The following is a 17,907-nucleotide window of genomic DNA, read 5'->3' on the forward strand; positions in this document are numbered from 1 at the left end:
ATTTTCGTTTTGCAACGAAATTGAAAATGGTTATTCATTTTTGATTTACATTTACTCTGTGTGGAGTATGAAGGGAACCAGTCTCGTTGGAACTTTACCGCGCTGAGCAGATGTGACGTGAATTGTAAATTGTAGAATTCCCTCATCTTCCTTAGTCTCAGCATCCGTATGGCTTGCAAATTGTAGAAGCCTCGGAGGTGTAACCAGAGAAGGTTCCCATTGTTTTCATTCTGGTGGGATATGTTATATGCCATTATAGTGAAAACTTAGTCTTTTGCTAGCAGTTGCCGCTAGGGCATCTATGCCATTTCGTTCGTTGCAATTCGGGACTGCACGCTGGGGTTTGTTTTGGTTGGATCAGGGAGAGCAGCATATGTGCCTCCTGATGAGAGACTAATAAGTTTCGAAACCGGTAGAGGTGCTTGCAGCACTCTCTGATTGGACTGGAATATGGTTCGGCTGTATTTTCGTTTTGCAACGAAATTGAAAATGGTTATTCATTTTTGATTTACATTTACTCTGTGTGGAGTATGAAGGGAACCAGTCTCGTTGGAACTTTACCGCGCTGAGCAGATGTGACGTGAATTGTAAATTGTAGAATTCCCTCATCTTCCTTAGTCTCAGCATCCGTATGGCTTGCAAATTGTAGAAGCCTCGGAGGTGTAACCAGAGAAGGTTCCCATTGTTTTCATTCTGGTGGGATATGTTATATGCCATTATAGTGAAAACTTAGTCTTTTGCTAGCAGTTGCCGCTAGGGCATCTATGCCATTTCGTTCGTTGCAATTCGGGACTGCACGCTGGGGTTTGTTTTGGTTGGATCAGGGAGAGCAGCATATGTGCCTCCTGATGAGAGACTAATAAGTTTCGAAACCGGTAGAGGTGCTTGCAGCACTCTCTGATTGGACTGGAATATGGTTCGGCTGTATTTTCGTTTTGCAACGAAATTGAAAATGGTTATTCATTTTTGATTTACATTTACTCTGTGTGGAGTATGAAGGGAACCAGTCTCGTTGGAACTTTACCGCGCTGAGCAGATGTGACGTGAATTGTAAATTGTAGAATTCCCTCATCTTCCTTAGTCTCAGCATCCGTATGGCTTGCAAATTGTAGAAGCCTCGGAGGTGTAACCAGAGAAGGTTCCCATTGTTTTCATTCTGGTGGGATATGTTATATGCCATTATAGTGAAAACTTAGTCTTTTGCTAGCAGTTGCCGCTAGGGCATCTATGCCATTTCGTTCGTTGCAATTCGGGACTGCACGCTGGGGTTTGTTTTGGTTGGATCAGGGAGAGCAGCATATGTGCCTCCTGATGAGAGACTAATAAGTTTCGAAACCGGTAGAGGTGCTTGCAGCACTCTCTGATTGGACTGGAATATGGTTCGGCTGTATTTTCGTTTTGCAACGAAATTGAAAATGGTTATTCATTTTTGATTTACATTTACTCTGTGTGGAGTATGAAGGGAACCAGTCTCGTTGGAACTTTACCGCGCTGAGCAGATGTGACGTGAATTGTAAATTGTAGAATTCCCTCATCTTCCTTAGTCTCAGCATCCGTATGGCTTGCAAATTGTAGAAGCCTCGGAGGTGTAACCAGAGAAGGTTCCCATTGTTTTCATTCTGGTGGGATATGTTATATGCCATTATAGTGAAAACTTAGTCTTTTTTTTAAAAAAGAAGTACTTTGTTGACTTGTTTATAAAAAACACTTTTGAGTTTCGGTGGGTTGGAGTCAATAAAAAGGGGCTGTTAGAATACTATTTTTTATTACTCGAGCTTTCGAATGTGTTTACATTCATTTTCAAGAGCTAAAAAGTAACTGATAAAGTGGAAACAAAGATCATGTAAAAATATAACTCACCAGATAAATCTAGATTGGTTATTAAAACTTGCTAACATTAATACATATAAATAAGAGGAAAACTATTAATATCCATAAAATGAATTCTTCCCAGACTGCATAATATAAATTAATGGCCAAAAGATTTAAATTTTTTTTGAAATGAATTTTGAATTTGTATGATCGGTAAATTGGAAAACATTTTAATACAAAAAGTCAATGTCAGTGAAAAAATCAGCCTACATCGACAAGTAGCTAAAAGTAATTTATTTAAATATATTATAACGTGATGAAAGCTCGAGTAATAAAAAATAGTATTCTAACAGCCCCTTTTTATTGACTCCAACCCACCGAAACTCAAAAGTGTTTTATATATATATATATATATATATATACTGGTATATATAATATATATTGGTACAAATATATATATATATATATATATATATATATATATATATATATATATATATATATATATATATATATATATATATATAGTACATTCTTTCACGGTTTTTGCTCTAAATTTTAAAGAACCTCTTGGATTGACATGATATTTGGCATACGTATAGCTTACATGTCAAAGAAAAAAAGTGATATTGTGCCGATGTGTGCTTTTGCCCTGGGGGTGACTTTCACCCCCTTTTGGGGGTGAAAAAATATATGTCCAAAATAAGTCCGGAAATGGGTAAACTGACTAATTTTAAGTAACTTTTGTTCTATAGAGATTTTTCGCCAAGTCAACACTTTTCGAGTTATTTGCGAGTGAATATGTTCATTTTTCAACAAAATAACCACATTTTTAGACGGTTTTTCGGAAATAACTCAAAAAGTAAGTATTTTGTCGAAAAAAACGATCTTAGCAAAAATATAGCCTATAAAACAGTAAAAAAAATGGTGTACGCGTTAGGTCTCTGGATCTCGTAGAACCAGAATTATAGCCAATGAAAAATAGATTCATATTCACCAAATTTCAAATAGAATATTTCGACGTGAAATATCCAAAAAATTAAGCACTTTTTGGGGAAACCCATTTTAACTTTTTTAAAGTGTTTAAAAAAATATTTATTTCTGTTTTTACAAAAAGCTTCTAGCATTAAATTTAAGCAAGTTACGCTCAAAATAAAGTTGGTCCCTTTTGTTGTTGCAAAAAAAAATCGGGAAGATCACCCCCTAATAAGCAACTTGTGATCAGTGACTCGTTCAACCCCTTTTAACTACAGCCCTTTCAATAATAAGGACTTTGAACAGATGAAACTTACAGATCATATAAATAGTCCTGTCGCCAGTGGGGGTACAACGGCCTCCTTAATTCAGATTGACTTACCCAAGTTTTTTTTTATGTATTTTGACCCGTAGAACACGAATTTTTTGGGTAACAGTCGATCTGGATGTCGATAAGATTGTTATAAACAAAGAACTTGAGGAATCACATAACAGCGATTTTTTGCAAAACAAAACATCGTTTTGTATTTTTTGGGTCATTCTAAGCAAAAAATATTTTTAGTTTTTTCGTAGGATGCACAGTTTTCGACATAAACGCGGTTGAACTTTCAAAAAATCGAAAAATTGCAATTTTTGAACCCGAATAACTTTTGATTGAAAAATAAAATAGCAATTCTGCTTACCGCATTTGAAAATTCAAGTCAAATTCTATCGGTTTTGATTAGAAAATTTTTTTTTGTTTAACAAAGCTATAAACACATAGTGAATGAATGATGTTTTCAATGCATTTCCCATTTGAAATCGAACGAGTAGAGCGCATACAGACAATTTCTACGTAGATTACGTACATTAAAACGCATGCATTGGGCACGGGAAACACTATGTGTTTATGGCTTTGTTTAACAAATAAAAATTTAATCTTTAGCAATGTAAATAATCAAAACCGATAGAATTTGACTTGAATTTTCAAATGCGGTAAGCAGAATTGCTATTTTATTTTTTAATCAAAAGTTATTCGGGTTAAAAAATTGCACTTTTTCGATTTTTTGAAAGTTCAACCGCGTTTATCTCTAAAACTATGCATCCTACGAAAAAACTTGTAAGACCATTTTTTGCTGAGAATCACCCAAAAAATACAAAAAAAGTTTTGTTTTGCGAAAAATCGCTGTTATGTAATTCCTTAAGTTCTTTGTTTATAACAAACGTATCGACATCCGGATCAACTGTTACCCAAAAAATTTGTGTTCTACGGGTCAAAATACATAAAAAAAACTTGGGTAAGTCCATCTGAATTAAGGAGGCCGTTGTACCCCCCTGGCGGCAGGACTAAAACAATACATACACGAGTCAAGAAACTTGTGAAGTCGTAACGATTAAGTTCATTTAAGATACTAATTAGGAAGTGATTTTCTCGATTTTTTTACAAAAACAAAATAAGACTAACTTTATTTTGAGTGTAACTTGTTTACTTTTGATGATAGAAATTTTTTTTTATAAAACAAAAATGAAGCTTTTTTTAAACACTTTAAATAAGTTGTAATGAGTTTTCCCCGAAATGTGCTTCATTTTTGGTTATTTCACGTTAAAGTATTCCATTTGGAATTTGACGAATATGAACCTATTTTTCATTAGCTATAACTCTGCTTTTACTAGGTATAGAGACGTGCTATATACACCATTTTTTTAAATTTTTTACAGGCTATATTTTTGCTAAGAATGTTTTTTCGACAAAATACTTACTATTTGAGTTATTTGCGAAAAACCGTCTAAAAGCGTGGTTATTTTGTTGAAAAAAATGAACATATTTACTGCCAAATAACTCGAAAAGTATTGACTTGGTGAAAAAACTCTATGGAACAAAAGTTACTTAAAATTAGCCAGTTTATCCATTTGGACGAATATTTTTTCACCCCCAAGAGGGGGTGAAAACCACCCCCCAAGGCAAAAGCACATATCGGCACAATATCACTTTTTTTCTTTGACTTGTCAGCTATGTGTATGCCAAATTTCATGTCAATCCAAGCGGTTTTTTAAAATTTAGAGGTTTTGCAATATTTTACCGTTAAAGAACGGACTAATAGCAATTATAGGGAGTACCTCAAATAATAGTGGCTCAAAATCAGTATTTGAAGAATAATCAGATTGCAGAAATATATGCTTAAAATACAGAGGTGTATCCTCCTAGTGGAACAACATTATTCAAATTTGCCTTTACTACAGGATATTAATACACCCCAGCCTTCTGCACTTTCTTAAGTGTTAATATTAATATACTAACATACTAATTAATATTAAACAACGCGTCTTCATTCATTCTGCACTTTCTGATTCCTCTGTGTATTAGGTAAGACATGTAAGAGCCAGGAAATGGGACAAAATGGTCTTTGGATTGTTTTTGATAAGTTGAAGTCACCATTGCATTAGAATGACATAGAAAAAAGCTTAAACCAACCATAAAGAAGGTGTTTCCTTTCATCAGAGATCCGGGAAGTGAAGTATAAAAGCAAAAGATCTAGAAAAAGTATTATTAAATGATTCAAAGGTTAACTCACTCACTCTGAAACCGAAGCTTTCAGAGGTTCTAAAGAAATTATGTCGCACTAACTACTCTACATTCACAATCAAGATGCAGTAGAAGTAAACAAGCCGAAACACGTTAACTGTTACAAGGAGCACTCCTGAATCATGATTTACAATGTATAAAATTTGTAAATCATCATATGTGATTTACAATGTATACACATTTTAAATCATGATTCAGGAGTGCCCCTTGTAACAGTTAAGGTGTCTCGGTTTGTTTACTTCTACTGCATCTTGAGTGTGAATGTAGAATAGAGGTTAGCGTGACACAAAAAGATACCAATAAATCCAAAAAAAGGTTATTCATCAGTTGTATTCTACCAGTTATGACTTGTGAAATGGAGACCGTGACTCTTACAGAGTTATCAACCAATAGGTTAAGAACAACACAGAGGGCCATCGAACGAGCTATGTTGGGAGTACCTCTGAGAGAACATATACCAAACGAGCACGTGTGAAGCAGGACGAAGGTGGAAGATGCAATTGGAAGAATTGCGCAAATGAAATGGAACTGGGTAGGATACGTGGCACGGCAAAATAACGACAGGTGGACGAGAAACATTGTACATTTGAGACCACGCGAACCCAGTTGTAGTATAGGAAGGCCACAAAAACGATGGCTTGACGACATCCAAGCGAAAGTGGGGAGAAACTGTCACCAAATAGCACAAAACAGAGAAGAGTGGAGAACTCATGGGGTGGAGACCTTTGTCCAGGAGTGGATGCAAACAGGCTGAAGAAGAAGAAGAACTAGAGGTTATAATTTCCAACATTGTAAAAAAAGAAAAATTGTTGACGACTGCACCGGGCAGAATAAGAATCGGATTAGAATCGCAGAAATTACTATGAAGGTCCTCGTTAGTGGTCATATTTACATATCAAATAATAATAATTGTCGTCACACAAAGATTGAAAGAAGTACAAAAGTTAAAATACGCTTCCTATCCGAGGACAACAAACAACTCATAACGAAATATCAGATCACTACAGCCTTTTAAAGTAAAAAAGCACCCACAATATTTTTTAATCTATAATACCGGGTGTCCAATTATATTTTCCCCCATTTTCTGCCTATAACTTCTAAACGGCTCAAGATAGAAATATGCAGTTTTCGCTGAAATGTTTTATTTTAGTAAAAGTTTTGTCTGAATGGATTGAGTTTTCTATATCGCTTTCAATTACGAAAAAAAAAATGGCGGATTTTTGAAAAAAACTTTGTTGATTTTTTTTTTAATAGAATACCCAGTATATATTTTTTGTAAATTGAAAGAACGGTCATTCACCTATCCAGCGATATAAAGTTTTTTAAAATCGGTTGTCAAATTGCTGAGTAATTAATTTTTAAAATGAGAAAGAAGTGCAACGTGGATATAGTATATATCCACGTTGGATATATACTATATAGTTATATATATATATATATATATATATATATATATATATATATATATATATATATATATATATATATATATATATAACATAACTAAGCAAATTGATATTATGTTATGTGATTTCCACATTGCATCTCTCATTTTCAAAAATTAATTGCTCAGTCATTTGACAACCAATTTTAAAAAACTTTATATCGCTGGATAGGTGAATGACCGTTCTTTCAATTTACAAAAAAAAAATATACTGGGTGTTTCAATAAAAAAAGTCAACGTTTTTTTTTCAAAAATCCCGACATTTTTTATTTAAAAGCGATATAAAACATTCAATCCATCCAAACAAAACTTTTACTAAAATAAAACATTTCAGCGAAAACCGCATATTTCTATCTTGAGTCATTTAGGAGATATAGGCAGTTAAAATGGGGGAAAATATATAAATGGACACCCGGTATAATGCAATATTTTCTGTTTAAAGCTTACACTGAGTCAATGATATTATGTAATGTTAATATTGCGCACGCAATTCTTTTGAGTCTTGACCTTACTATAACATAATTGTAAAGAATATTCCTGTTATTCCACTATGTATTCTACAGTGCGTCCGTAAAGTAACGCATAAATTTATTATTTCGTAAACCGGCGGCTTTAAGAAAAATCCCGAAACAGGTCGATTTTTATTTTTAAATTATGATTTTTTGGCATATATATCATCAGTGCTGTTTTTGTAACAATAGAGGTTCCGGTACGCTATGTTCCGGGGGGTCTGGGGAGCGTTCATAAGAGGGTCTGCCCCCGGGAAAACTTTTTAAATTTAGCCTCAATAGGGGCGTTTTAAAGCTATTTTGGAGCAAAGAAAAAAATTCAGGAATTTGTCTATAATTTGGTTGTTTTTTTATTTATTATTAATTATTTATATGGGAAATAAGCCACAATTAAAATGAAAAAAATAACTTTTATTTATTGTCCCAAAAGGTGCCGGTACGGCGTACCGGCGCGTACCGTCACAAAAACAGCACTGTATATCATACTAGTGACGTCATCCATCTGGGCGTGATGAGGTAATCGATGATTTTTTTAAATGAGAATAGGGGTCATGTGATAGCTCATTTGAAAGGGCATTCAATTCTCTATTCACTAATATAAACATTAACATAATTATTTATACAGGGCGTTCAAAAAAATGTTTTAATTAAATTAATTGAGGCAAAAAGAAGAATGTATATAATTTATTTAATTCAAAATACGTTTTACTGTTGTCGGAAAACAGGAAAAAAATGTTTATTTGACAAATAAATATTGCTTCTCGCTTAAATTCAAATTTAAACTGCCACCCACCTGCCTCTTGACAGTTTGAACATTTCGTTTAAGCGAAAATCAATGTTTATTTTTCAAATAAAACATTTTTCTGTTTTCTGACAGCAGTAAAATGTATTAACAAATAAACAAATTACATACATTCATCTTTTTATGTCAATTAATTTAATTTAAAAAATATTTTTTTGGACACTGCATAAATAATTATGTTAATGTTTATATTATTGAATAGAGAATTAAATACCCTTTTAAATGAGCTATCACATGACCCCTCTTCTCATTTAGAAAAATCATCGATTACGTCATCACGCCCAGATGGATGACGTCACTAGTATGATATATATGTCAAAAAATCATAATTTAAAAATAAAAATCGACATGTTTCGGGATTTTTCCTTAAAGTCACCGGTTTACGAAATAATGAATTTATGCGATACTTTATGGATGCACCGTATATCCTTCCTCAATAGTACCAAGGTTATACCTTCATTGTAGTTAATACTACTAGTTTTGTACATATTGTTAAAATCAACTTAGAATAACTTGGAAGTTGGTTAGATTTCACAAAAACTTGACGTAGCATGAATAAAGAAGAAAAAAGTAATTCACGACCCGTAAACATAATTATTGTTTTGCTCAAATTAATATTCAAAAAATAGATTTATCAACATTTTTTTTCAGGCAAACAGTACAGTTGTTTTTAGGATACTTTTAAAAGTTAAAATGTGTACTGGATGCCTCAGAAGTCAAACGGTGTAAGTCACATTCTCCCTAAAAATGACTTATGAGATATAACACTTATTATATTATATATTATTTATTATATATTATGTATAATAATATTATTATTTCCTTGTTTGTATTTATGAATATGTTACCCATAATATGATAAATAGAGTTTATTTCTTTTTAATAACTACTTATATTTCTGCAACTATTTATTGTCAGAAACATCTTTATCTCATTTTAAACACTTATTGACTTACACCGATTGGCTTCTGAGGCATCGACATATCATGATTCTTACCGAAAATATTATGGTTTTCTTTCTAATGGACTTATGTCATCATCAATCTGAAAAAAAAAACAAATTTTATTGTCATTGAATTGTTTATAGTACCTATGTAAAAACTGGATCAATATTTACTAAAACCATTGTAATAGTTATTTATGATATAAGTGTTAAAAGTACACGTTTAAGGCACGCATGTGAAGATTTGCAGAATGAGCGATAGCGAGTTCTGCAATTCACATGAGTGCCTTAAGAATGTACTTTTTAACACGCATATCATACAATATTTTTTCTACAAACGTAATTACAGGACAATATCTACAAAAACTTTTAATTGAACTTGACTGATATTCCATTTTTATATTCTTTTGACATTACATCAAAATTGTCTATACGGTCAATACGAATTGCAGTGCCATAAAATTTTATTAAAGCACTAGTGCCTTAAAGTAGCGTTTTTAACGCACGCATGGAGTGCTAAAAATTGCATTTTTAACACGGTTGTAGAAAAAATCAATTACTGATAGAGATATTATACAATAAATAAAATACACTATGTACATGCGGACCTCATAGGAAGTAAGTTTTAAAAGATTACATCAGAAAAATAATCAGAATATCCGTACTACAAAGAAAAACAAGGATGTAGGATATCGAAGAGCCAAGAAAAAATATAATCAATAATTATTTTTCTTCTTTCTCTTTATAAGCAAAGCTGCTTGTTTATTTGCGTATTGATAACTTATAGAAGGTTGTCACTCCAACTTTTGCGCGGTCGGCCGATACCTCTACCGGTTGGTGATTTATCTCTTGCTATTTTGACCACCCGTGACTCCCCCATTCTGTTTAAGTGGTTCTTCTTTTTCTTTTGGCATCATAACCCTGGATGGGCCTTTGCCTGTCTGGCTATGTCGTTCCATTCAGATCTCTCTTGTGTCATTCTCTTTCACTGTCTTATATTCATGGTTTTCAGGTCGTCTTCCAAGTCATCCAACCATCTCATCCTGGGCCTTCCTTTTTTCGCCTTCCTACGGCTTCCACTGTAATATCTTCTTTGTCGTTTTCGTATCTTCTTGTCGCTGAACATGTCCCAGCCATGACAGTCTTTGACTTTTCACAAATCTTTTTTTAAGAAGAAGAAGAATTTATTCAAAATTAGGTAACCCTAATATACAGTTAAAATTGAGATATTTTATGATATGTATATACAATTTAAATTTAAAGTCATAATAACAAAAATAAAACAAAAAAACACTTAAAATATTCCATTACAATACAAGCATTAAAAATACTACCTTACTCAAATCTTACAATATCTTACCCTTCATTCAGTTCATTAACCTCGTCGTTTCTCCTGATTCTCCATGTGCCGTCTTCCTCTTGCACCGGGCCATATACTTTTCTCAGTATCTTTCTCTCGAATGTCCTGAGTTGGGTTTCATCTTTTTTCGTCATTACCCAGGTTTCACAACCATAGGTTATTACGGGTCTAATCAAGGTTTTGTAGACTGTCATTTTGGTTCTTTTGTCTAATAATTTCGATGTCATCAATCTTTTATTAACATAGTATGTACGATTTCCACTAGTATGTTCGATTTCCACTGGAAATACGTGCATTAATTTCGCTACTGACGGAATTCTACTGAATGATTTCTGTGCCCAGATATGTGAAGGCATCCACACGTTCAAGAGCAGGTGTTCTTTTGATGGTCATGTACTTAGTTTTTGTTTCGTTTATTTTAAGCCCTCTTTTTTGTGCTTCAGGACCAATTTTATTGAACGTTTCCATTAGTCGTGTCTTACTTCTACTAATAATGGCCTCAAAAACTAGGTTGAACAGCATGGTTGAAAGTGCGTCTCCCTGTCTCACCCCCATGTTGATGTCAAACAGGGGAGACAGTTCTCCATCTACTCTAACTGCGGTTTTTGAACCCTTCAACGTCATTTTTATGAGGCTGATATATTTTTTGGTATACCTAGATTATGGAGGTCTTCCAGCATTTTGTCTTTTTTCATACTATCAAAAGCTTGTTTAAAGACTATACAGTGCTAGTCAAAAGTCCTACCCCCCTCGTATCTTTTGGACGGTTATACCTGTATTAGTGAAATTTGGAGGGAGGAAATAAACGGACGTGAGCTTCTTAACTAATCATGACAGGTGACCTAATAGTGACAGATGACGTTGCAGAGCCACTGTGACCGATAATTTTAAATGGGACCCTATGGCAAGTGATACCTCGTTTGAAAGGTATTCAAAATACCTATTCAGTCATATTATGTGATTTATTTGGGTTTAAGTTGATTTGAATTTTGGTGAATAAATTAAATGAATATAATATTTTAGTTTCGCATTTAATTAATAAAAATTTAACTGTCCGCCTATGGTTTTTTGTCAAAAAGGTTGACGTTTTTCAATTCTCTAGTAGATTTTACGTTAACGTAAACCTTTTTGACAAGGAATTATATGCGGAATTTTGAATTTTTATTAATTTAATGCGAAACTCCAATTTAATATTTATTTGATTTATTCATCAAAATTAGCTTAAACTCAAACAAAATTAGTATGACTGAATAAGTATTTTGAATACCTTTCAAGCGAGGTATCACTTGCCATAAGGTCCCATTTAAAATTATCGGTCACAGTGGCTCTGTAACGTCATCTGTCACTATTACGTCACCTGTCATGACTAGTTAAGAAGCTTACGTCCGTTTATTTTCTCCCTCCAAATTTCACTATTATAGGTATAACCGTTCAAAAGATACGAGGGGGGTAGGACTTTTGACTAGCACTGTATATACAATACAGTGCGTCCATAAAGTAACGCATAAATTCGATATTTCGTAAACCGACGACTTTAAGGAAAAATCCCGAAACAGGTCGACTTTTATATTTAAATTACGATTTTTTGGAATATACATCATACTAGTGACGTCATCCGTCTAGGCGTGATGACGTAATCGATGATTTTTTTAAATGATAATAGGGGTCATGTGATAGCTTATTTGAAAGGGTATTGAATTCTCTATTCAGTAATGTAAATATTAACATAATTATTTATACAGGGTGTTCAAAAAATATTTTTTTAATTAAAATAATTGAGACAAAAAGAAGAATGTATGTAATTTATTTAATTCAAAATGCGTTTTACTACTGTCAGAAAACAGAAGAAAAAAATTTATTTGACAAATAAACATTGATTTTCGCTTAAACGAAATGTTATAACTTACAAGAGACAGGTGGGTGGCAGCTTTAACATTGAATTTAAGCGAAAAACAATATTTATTTGTCAAATAAACATTTTTCCTGTTTTCTGACAACATTAAAACGTATTTTGAATCAGATAAATTACATACATTCTTCTTTTTGTCTCAATTATTTTAATTAAAAAAATGTTTTTTCAACACCTTGTACAAATAATTATGTTAATGTTTATATTATGGAATAGAGAATTGAATACCCTTTCAAATGAGCTATCACATGACCCCTATTCTCATTTAAAAAAATCATCGATTACGTCATCACGCCCAGATGGATGGCGTCACTAGTATGATATATATGCCAAAAAATGGGAAATTAAAAATAAAAATCGACCTGTGTCGGGATTTTTCCTTAAAGTCGCCGGTTTACGAATTAATGAATTTATGCGTTACTTTATGGACGCACTGTATATATTATATAGTTCTATGTCGTATTCATAAGCTTTCTCTTGTATTGTTCTTAGTATGAATATGTTGTCTGTAGTACTGGCTCTATTTGGTCTGAATCCATTATGATAATCACCAATTATATTTTCGGAGTATTCTGACAATCTATTGTAGATAATGCCAGAAAGGATTTTGTATATTTTTAACAATGTGATTGGTCTGTAATTCTGGAATTTTCTCTTATCTCCTTTTATTGGCTGTATAAGACTAACTGCCCATTCCTCCGGCATTTGCTCCTTGCTTCATACCAACTATCAGGTAATGGATTCTTCCCGAGAGTTCGGATCCTCCATATTTCAACAATTCTGCCGGAACTTCGTCAGTTCCTGGCGCTTTACTGTTTTTTAGTTTCCATATTATTTGAACTACTTCTTCATAACTCGGATTTTCAATGTGCTGCTGCGCCGTATAATATAATATTGTCTCGTTTTGATCATTTCCATTGTCTGCATTTAGGTTTTCCTCGAAGTATTCTTTCCATCTCATTATAATTTTTTGTTTCCCTGTTAGTAGTTCTCTGTCTTTGCATATTGTCAATTTTGGTCTAAATGACTGTGTGCTTTCTTTTATTCTTTTATAGAATTTTCTGCTTTCGTGTCTGTTGTTATGTTCTAGGATTTCTTGTACTTATTTATTCAAAGCCTCTCTTTTTCTTCTTCTGCATATTCTAGTCGCTTGTATTTTCTTTTCGTTATTTTCTCTGCTATTTCTTTGAAGTTGCTTAAGCCTAGCTTGCCTTTTTTCCTCTACTGCAGTTCTGCATTCATCATCATACCATTCAGCATTTCTTTGCCTTTTGGATTTTCCGACAGTTTCCTCTGCAGATTCCGTTATTTCTGTTTAAGTGATTATTTCAGTCTTTTTTCTATTTAGTACCCATTCGTTTACACACTGTACGTTCAATAATTGACAGGACAAAAAAAGGAATTCAACAACGGATTTCGTCAGAGATGAAATAAATATTATGTACACAGCTTTTACCTATGTCACATAGTTTTTGCTATTTCCGGACCTTCATGAGGCAATAAGGGCATAATCGTCGATAAAAGTGGAAGAAAGGTAACTAAATTGTTGGAATGTCGGTCGTACAACTCAAGAAGAGCAGTAGATTCAGAACAGTACCTTGTAAAATCCCTGCATTGATCTTCTTTCGAATAATGTTTAGTGAGTTATGAATAACTATCTCTCCTCAATAAGTATAGTGGTATTCACAATAAATTAAATAGCAAAAATACTCCATCAAACCTGTGACTCGAAAACAAAAATTACTATTAAATCGAAACACAACTTGACCTAACCAAGTAAGATAATAATAATTGTTATCTGGTTTATGGATTCCCGTTATTGTAGTTTCTAATCATGTAAATATTGTAACTTCAGAGCTATATTTTCTATGAACAATTTCTCATTCCCTGCAGACATATTCGAAGGTGTGGCAACCTTGCTAGCACTGTAATTTTTTTCCAATTACCGTTGGCGTCGATACAAGCAAGGTTTGTTCCATGTGCGTCACATGCCAACGCTCACTGTGATAACTGAATGTGATTGATCAGCCAGTTCGCACAATAAGTATGTATTTATTAGCGAAACAAAAACCCACGATTGGTGTGGAGTTTCTTATCAATACCAGTGAATAACTAGAAGTCTGAAATAAATAGAGACGCGGATGATAAGACTTCTTGACCTATTTCCGTTTCAAGGCAACAACTGTAATTTCTGTTTTCTTTCTAATAGCACAATCATTAGCTCTTAATTGACAGATATAACAAATAGCGATGTAAATGAAAAAATGTTTTCAAATTTTCATCACAAATTTTGTATTTTTTCAAACTCCAAACTTATATCTCCTGTCAACAGCCGATATCCATTTCAAACACAAAACACATGTCCTGTCGCCTTTAATGCGAAACAGGGGTCGCGGATGTTTCCCCAACTGTCATCAATATGACTAACTTCACGCGTAACTTTGATACGAGAATTATAAAAAAAATATGCATTGAAATCCAGATCCCGTAATTTTTTAAGCGTTATAAAGTGAGTACAAAGACATACATATTATATTTCTTTCTTTGTAATTACAGCTTCAATTTACCGTACACTTCTCGTAGACTCTGCCGGTTATGCAGAGTCTTGTTGGGGAAACCTGGCGCGCCCGCAAAACAGGTTAACAGGTTAGGGATAACTAGAATGAGGTTTTGAATCACATCAAGTAATGTCTGCAATCCTCTGATTCTAAATTATGTACCTTTGAGGATCGGAGGATATACCGGATATTATATCACGGGAGGAAATTCAACATGCTCTCAAAAATATGAAAAATAATATAGCTCCGGGGGAAGATTATGTAGTAAATGAGACAATTAAACTATTGTGCGGTGTTTTGTGGATTATCCCGGCGAGCTCTAATTTTTCTTTTAAGCATATCCCACAAATACTCTATCTATATTATTAAGCTCGGGTGAGAAATAGAGTTGCACAAGTTTGACTTGAATGTTTGAACTGGACTTGAGTTTGACTTAATTTCAAGTCAAACTCAAGTCAATCCTTCTGACAAATATTTCAAGTCAAGTCAAACTGGTCAATCGTACAGGTTTGAAAATTCAAACTGTTTGTCAAACTAGTTTGAAAGAGTTTGAAAAATAATTTATTTAGTAGATATACTTTTTTGTCGAGATTGACATGTTAGTTGCCAATTAAGATAAGAAAATTAATAATACAATGAGCGCCACATAAAAGTAACTTAATACGGGAAGCGATTATAATCAAAATAGGGTCGTAAATTTAAATTTCTTGAAAATGATTCCTGAATGCTTAAACTGCTTGCTGGCAAGTTTCGTTTTATCCATATAACTTTTTTATATCTGAGTCAGAGGCGGCTTTACCTATTGTGCAGGGTGTGCGGTGCACACGGGCGCCGGGATGTTGGGGGGCGCCGAGCGCCAAAGAGCGGGTCCTTTACTTTGTTTCAACATAAAATATGCTTTAAAACGATTAATGAAAAATTACATTGACACTTAAGCGCGATTTATAGATTGCCACTCGCCCGTCCAGATTAAAGATTGCCGTCCATTCCTAAAGCTTGAAGTCTTTTATTTTGTCGGTCTTTTACTTCCCACACTTCCGAGTTGTACAGGACAATTCCTTCCACGATAGTTTGGTAGATTCTTTTCTTTGTCTGATTTTGCAATCCTTTACTCCACCAAATGCCAATCAGCTGTTTTATAGCTTTTCTTTCTTGACTTATTCGATATTCTATATCTTGATCGCATGTGGAGTTTTTGTCAAAAATAGAACCTAGATATTTAAATTTTTCACATCCTTTTATGTATTCCCCTTCTAATTCTAAGTCTTCAGTATCACTTCCGACTACAAGGTATTTAGTTTTCTCAATGCTCATTTCCAAACCCCACTTTCGTTACTCCTCTTTCAATTTTCTAATCATGTAACTGGCGTCTTCTTTATCAGCAGCAATCACAACTTGGTCGTCAGCAAATATCAACGTATACAAATAAGAATCTCCTACTGGTATGCCCATTGTGTGGCATTTCCTAGTCCAATATTCTAACACATGTGTAAGGTAAATTGTAAATAAAGTGGGCGACAGACAGTATCCCTGTAAAAGGTCTTTCGAAGTTTTAAAGGTATTTGAAAGTTCCGTTCCAATTCCTGTTGTTGCATTAGCATAGAGATCTTTTATTGTTTGGATCTATTTTCTATTTAAAGTGGTTATTTGTAATACCTTAAACATTTTTTTCTCTGGGAACGGTATCGTATGCTTTTTTTAAGTCTACAAATACCATGTGAGCTTCCAGATTTCTAGCAGAACGTTTTTCTAGTAGTTGCCTTATGCAGAAAATGTTATCTGTGCATGATCTTCCTGCCCTAAATCCACTTTGATCTCCGGACTCTTGCGACTCCTTTTCTATCCGTTTCTTTATTATACGTCCGTACTGTCTTCCAACTGAGCTGGTCACACCAATGCCTTTGTAATTACTACAATTTTTTCTACCACCCTTTTTGTATGTAAAGGTAGTTATGGACTTTTTCCACTCAGAGGGCAGGTCACTATTGCCTGAAAAGCATGAGTTGAATATTTCAACTAAAATTTCTTTTGCTTGTGTCGTGCTGTGCTTGATGAGTTCAATTGGAATACCTTCGGGACCAGGAGTTTTATCGTTTTTCATTTCTCTTAACGTTAGTTCTAGTTCTTCAATTGTTATATCTTCTAGTTGTTCCAGTTTTTTCATTCCAGGTTGTTTGGGTCGATGATAGTTTGCCTTACATATTCCTGTCTATTCTCTTGCAATAGGTTTTTAAAGTATGTTTCCCACTCGTTTATATTTATAAGGGATATCTGGCATCTGTCTTATACGTTTTGTCTTGTATTTGATATTGTTCTCCAAGCTTCTCCGCTTTTTTTCCTCCCATAAGAGTGTCTAATTCTTGACATTTCTTCAGCCACATATATTCTTTGGTTTTAATCACTTCTTTTTTTGTTTCCATTCTTATTCTTGCATAGGTTTTTCGGTCTTCTGAGCAATTGGTATTGAGCCATTTTTGATATACTTCTTTTTTCCCTCGTCTTTTGTTTTAAAGAATCTGTAAACCAAGGGTGATGAGTGTTATTTGAGGATTTTTCTCCTAACGCTTCGAATGCAGCTTCATGTAAGCACTTTTTTAGCCGATCATATTTTTAAAGGTTCATTTTAAAAAGTTCTTTTTTAATTAAATATTTTTAACAGATTTGGGTAGGTTGTTCTGATGCCGTGAATACATATTGGCTCCCGACATCATTTAATATTGCATTATTTGCATCTGGATTTTTGTTTGCATTATAAGCGTACCTAATACCCTCTAATACTCTATGTACTAGTACTAGGTAGGTAATACCTATTCAACTATTCCATTAATTTTGACTGCGCGTCTACCAAAGGGCGCCAGGGCATCGACTGCACACGGGCGCTACATAGGCTAGAGCCGCCTCTGTGTATAAACATGCATTAATAGTATGGTATAACTTATAACTAGAGCCAAACCCTGACATCCAAAGTGAAAGTTATCCTCCAACACCAAATTGTTCTATATGGTCCACATAATGTTAAGAAAAAAGTCACA

At 33.7% G+C, this 17,907-nt stretch overlaps 1 protein-coding gene across 2 annotated transcripts in view; it reads right to left on the reverse strand.

Moving 5' to 3' along the window:
- Positions 1–17,907, reverse strand: part of LOC126878423 (mothers against decapentaplegic homolog 4) — a 215,755-nt gene that overhangs the window by 51,105 nt on the left and 146,743 nt on the right. For both annotated transcript variants that reach the window (XM_050646462.1, XM_050646468.1), the window contains exon 3: positions 9,103–9,149. The gene's annotated coding sequence lies outside the window, so the exon portion shown is untranslated. The remainder of the gene's footprint in view (positions 1–9,102; positions 9,150–17,907) is intronic.

Source organism: Diabrotica virgifera, chromosome 1, assembly GCF_917563875.1.
Source record: "Diabrotica virgifera virgifera chromosome 1, PGI_DIABVI_V3a".
Taxonomy (NCBI): Eukaryota; Metazoa; Arthropoda; class Insecta; order Coleoptera; family Chrysomelidae; genus Diabrotica; species Diabrotica virgifera.